The following is a 5,401-nucleotide window of genomic DNA, read 5'->3' as shown; positions in this document are numbered from 1 at the left end:
TCATTGTGACATGCTTTCTGAGTATCCCCGTACTTTTGGCAATTAAAACATTGCGTTGGTCCGGGCCTACCTTTGTAAGATTTTATAGTAACCTTCATATCACATAAGTATTTAACTTGCCATATTTTCTTACCCTCGTCATTACGGGGGGGGGGGGGGTTCAACATAAAAAACCGGCAGCTGTGTAGCAATACCGTCTCTCATTCTAGTTGTTGTACCTCTCATCATACAGCGAGGATAAGTCTGGCAACAGCTGCAGGAAGAAAAACTTGGCAGTGCTGGAATGGCAACAGCGGATGATATTCTATATATTTTTAATATTTTGATTTTGAGTCGACGTTTTCCTTTGCGATACTATTGCGTTAAAACATTTGAGTTTTGGGTGAATGAATGGAATCCGCTGTCTCGCTGCGAATATTAGTAAAATATATTTAGAAGATTAGCTGCGTTGGAAAGGATGAAACCTTGTGTTTGAATTTGCGGTATTTTTCCTGCTAAAGTTGCGTCGAGTTCAGAATATTATGTTAGGTTTATTCACGCTGGTGCAGATAAGTTCAAATTTTGTTTATTGTGTTTATAGTGAATAACTTGCAAATATATGAATAGAATTCTATTAAATAAACATCTAAAATTCTGGAATGGTGTTTGAAATTTTAGATGTAGAGTATTCACATTGCTATGTCGGAGCCAGTGGCAGTCAGGTGTAAAATAAAATTGTTTTTGCTCCACGACATAACAAAATGGCGAGCCAGCCAGGATTGCGATCCTGATTCGAATGTGTTGGGATTATTATATTAATATAGTTGAGAATGTATTGTGTTTGCTATATTATATTATTGTAGAAGTAAATATTAATTTAAGTGTTATTTGGAAAGGTAATGCGTTTTATCGTCTGCAATGTTGAATTTCGTATTTGTATTCGAATTAGTTTCAATTTTCAATCGAAATGCTATGCGTTAAATCGTCTGCAGTGTAAACGTAGAAAAGGTTATGCGTTAAATCTTCTGCGGTGATATTAAAAATAATTTTGTTTTGCTGTATTATGAATGTTATGACATATTGTTATTCATTTTTATTATATTGAGTTATATTTTTGGAATTGCTGAGTAAAGACGAATTTTGAGGATTTGTCGGATTGGTGATAACATTACAGATTTTGAGTTTTGAGTGGGTCTGCATTTACAGATAAAATGGATGTTGAAATGTTGAAGAAAATGCATGAAACGGCACGCAATGCCTTTACTAGGACGGCTAAGATTCTAAAAACCGAACTTTGTAAAGATGTTCAAGCGGATAGAGATGTATTGAAAGACAAAATTTTGAAGTTGCAGATGATAATTGCTGAGTTAAGATCTTGCGATTCAGAAATACTAGATTCAATGATTTAGGGAAAAGCCGCTGAAGATGATCTGGAAACAGAGGTCATAGGCTGCGAAGAATATTCAGATGAGTTTATCACACTTAATCGTCGGGTGAAAGAGAATATAGATAATGAGGTTGACCGTAGTGTCAATACGAGTTCTAACACGGATAGTAGCATAAGTGCTTCTATTTTAATTTTACCGGAGCAGACAATGCTCTGAGATGCCTGGATTGGAGAAAAATCACAGAAAACGAGTGTTTTCCAACAAAATGGAAATTCACCCCCCTACGGCTGCGTAGTGGGGGGGATGGTGGGAGCGCTTAGTTCGTTCCACCAAGACTCTTCTTGTGCGAATTCTAGGGAGATCGTCGGTGAATTTCGAGGAGTTACTGACCGTCCTGTGTGATGTTGAATCCACATTAATCAACCGTCCTTTAACGTACATCTATGATGATTCGGAAGAGCTCGTACCTCTGACACGTTCCCTGTTTTTGCAAGAGATAAAACAAGTGGGGGTACCAGATCTGGATTACATCGATTCCCAGATACTGGATGTGCGTGTACATTACTGCAATACGTTGGGACAAGAACTGAGAAGTCGCTTCCGCAAGGAATATCTGGCTCAACTGGTGCAGAAGGCAAGCGCTTCATGTCAAAACCTAAAGTTGGAGGACGTATTCCTCATAGAACTAGACAATAAAAAACGTGTAATAGGCCAATGGGCAAAATTGTAAAAATATTCAGTAGTAGAGATGGGGCTACCAGAGTGATACAGGTAAAAACAAGCAGTGGATATTTGGTAAGACCAATCAAAAAACTGTACCCACTAGAAGTTTCAACTACCAGTGATCCTGTGCTAACTCTGGCAACTGAAAACAGATCTAGATGCGGTAGACTTAAAAACCAGGGACATGCTCTTAGACATAATAAGCAATATAGACGTTTTGGACTTATATCCTCTTTTCTTTAGCAATGACTTAAGTTTATTCTTTATTGATCTCATTTTAGTATGATCTGTCATATATATTGTATGTTAACCGAGTTTCTTTTATGTGTTTTCTAAACTAAGACATAGTACTGTTTTGTTTTATTCGTAATGTTAGAAAATTTTGTGCAACGTCTGATTTTGAGAAAATCAGGGTGGGAGGATGTTGTACCTCTCATCATACAGCGAGGATAAGTCTGGCAACAGCTGCAGGAAGAAAAACTTGGCAGTGCTGGAATGGCAACAGAGGATGATATTCTATAGATTTTTAATATTTTGATCTTGAGTCGACGTTTTCCTTTGCGATACTATTGCGTTAAAACATTTGAGTTTTGGGTGAATGAATGGAATCCGCTGTCCCGCTGCGAATATTAGTAAAATATATTTAGAAGATTAGCTGCGTTGGAAAGGATGAAACCTTGTGTTTGAATTTGCGGTATTTTTCCTGCTAAAGTTGCGTCGAGTTCAGAATATTATGCCAGGCTTATTCACGCTGGTGCAGATAAGTTCAAATTTTGTTTATTGTGTTTATAGTGAATAACTTGCAAATATATGAATAGAATTCTATTAAATAAACATCTAAAATTCTGGAATGGTGTTTGAAATTTTAGATGTAGAGTATTCACATTGCCATGTCGGAGACAGTGGCAGTCAGGTGTAAAGTAAAATTGTTTTTGCTCCACGACATAACACTAGTGATGGGTTTGACTTTAATTATCGGTATTTTTTGAGCTTCTAACTCTTCTTTAATTTCGTCAGCCTCGTAATCCGTGGTCTTTTTATGACCACGTCTGTTACATTTATCTGAGTTTAACAAAAAGGTGTGATACGGAATTTCCTCCTTTTCAAATTTATCCTGCACCGTATTATAATCGTCGGCGGAGCTTAGTTTAAAAAACATATTTTCGCCTTCTTTTTTTGCATTCAAATTTTTCAATTTTTAAGTTATCTTTTAATTTTTTCCTAAAATCCTTCCAGTTAATGGTCTTAGTGATAACTAGCGGGGGAATTTTCCCAGCATACTACCTGGGTTGAATGAAGGGATTTGGGTTAGGGGTAACCTTATCTTCTTCCAGGATATTGTCGTCTTCCATTCTGTTGCCATCTAAATTTACCTCTTGTAAGAAATTGAATTGATTTGAAGATTTTAGCGGAGAGTACGTTTCCTCGTTCGAACTGCTACGTTTCCTACCGCGTTTTGAAACGTGTGCATCCTGCCAACCGTTGTCTGATTTTTGTGAATTTTGCCTATTGTTAGTATTAGAAAATGGCTGATTTAGAACTTCTACACCATCTTTGCTATATATCATATAATGTTTCGATTCCAATTCGGCTCGCATAGAGCAAAGACATTTTTCCTGTTCCTCGGTAATATCTGCCGATTCCTTTAGTTCTTGAAGTTTATCAACATCTTCTTTTAGGGCATAAAACTGCGCGAATAATGCATAAAGCGATCCGGGTTCTCCTTCCTCCATGCCGAACAGCTAGTCACCGAACCCACTAAGTAATACGGTAAAGCATTCGGGTAGAAAAACAAAAGTCTCTTACCGATATTCAAGATGAGCAGTCTCCAAGGAACACAAGTCCACGTACGTCTTCTCCAGGATTGCAAGTCCACTAACACACACTTTTTGATCTCAAGAGTTTCCACTGGGTGAACTTGTGGAGCAATTCATAACGACAGCGATGAGGCTGTACAACTACGACGTTAGTTTCCCCCTCACCCTCGCTAACTGTGATTGGACTTGATCCAAAAAAAAAAGAACTTTAATTCTGTTTTATTCATCTGCTCGTCTCGATTTAGCGAAGTTGTAACAGTAAACAAAAATGAACCACGAATACCTTCAACAGACCTTACGTCGGGATCGATTGTAAAATGGCCAAGGCCCGAACTCGCAATCTTCGTAAAAGCATCATCAGAGACAGGACTTAGCTCGTTCAGCTGTTCTTCACTGTGCCATCGCAGTGTAGAACTTTCGAAGATTAGGACAGCATTTGAGAGAAGAAAGTAGTCGTAAATTTAGTTGCACTAAAATGAAAATGGTAACTGATATCAAACTTAACAGCTGTGAAGAAAAGATTTCACTGGAATACATTAAATTTAGAAGGGTTACATTCAGGAATTTTTGAAATGAATGTGACAGACTTAGAGGTTGAAAACTTATAGTTTAACTTAAAAATAAAAGAAATTAAATCAAAATTCTAGTGTAATAAAAATCAATGTTTTAATGAAATCTCTTAAAATATTCTATCTTAAAATTTATGTTACTGATTTTGAATATTACATTTTCTTCTGTTCGTGAATAAAAACAGTTTCTTCTGATAGTGCAAATAAGTGATTAGACTGAATACAACTCCATACTAGTTAAGTTACTCCATACTAACAAGTGGCTACATTTCTCTGAAATCAGATTATAAATTAACATTAGGGTATACTGATTTCCTGAACAAAGACGAATAGGCTGGTTGCATATTTGGATTTTATGGGTTTTCTCGATGTGTGAAGTGAATAGGAACCAGTTTCCCTCAGGAAGCCCTCCCTTTCCTTAGGAACATAGCCCTTGCTATATGAAATCAACCTAACCTAAAACAATTTTCTTGTGGTTTTAACTTTTAGAAAGCTTTGAAATATAAAAAAAGATCTACAAATTTCAGAATCTTTTCTTTAATAATTACGGTCATATTTATTTAGTTTTTGTTATAATTATTTGATTATTTTCCATTCATAGATAACTTACTGGTTATATAATGTGTTTAATTTAAAAATGTACTGTGCGACAAAAGATATTACATTGGAAGAAATTTGCTATTTTTATTGAATATAATAAATTCCTTTGTGAAGCAAACTGGCTCATATTCTGTTTACAAATGGAAACTTTTATGTAACCAACTCATTCACCAGAATTTGAGCCCGTTCAATGTTGCCATCCTCTCAGACAACACGATGCCCAAAATTATTTTTGCGCATTTTGTCTGTTAATGTGATGTCCTTTTTCAGCTATTAAATACAAAATTGCTATAACCATCTTAGAGTTTTGGCTCCCAGTTTTATA

The sequence above is a fragment of the Stegodyphus dumicola genome, chromosome 11 (genome assembly GCF_044657685.1).
Source record: "Stegodyphus dumicola isolate Sdum_Otavi_A_Nest chromosome 11, ASM4465768v1".
Classification (NCBI taxonomy): Eukaryota; Metazoa; Arthropoda; class Arachnida; order Araneae; family Eresidae; genus Stegodyphus; species Stegodyphus dumicola.
Note: the sequence above shows the minus strand (reverse complement) of the source record.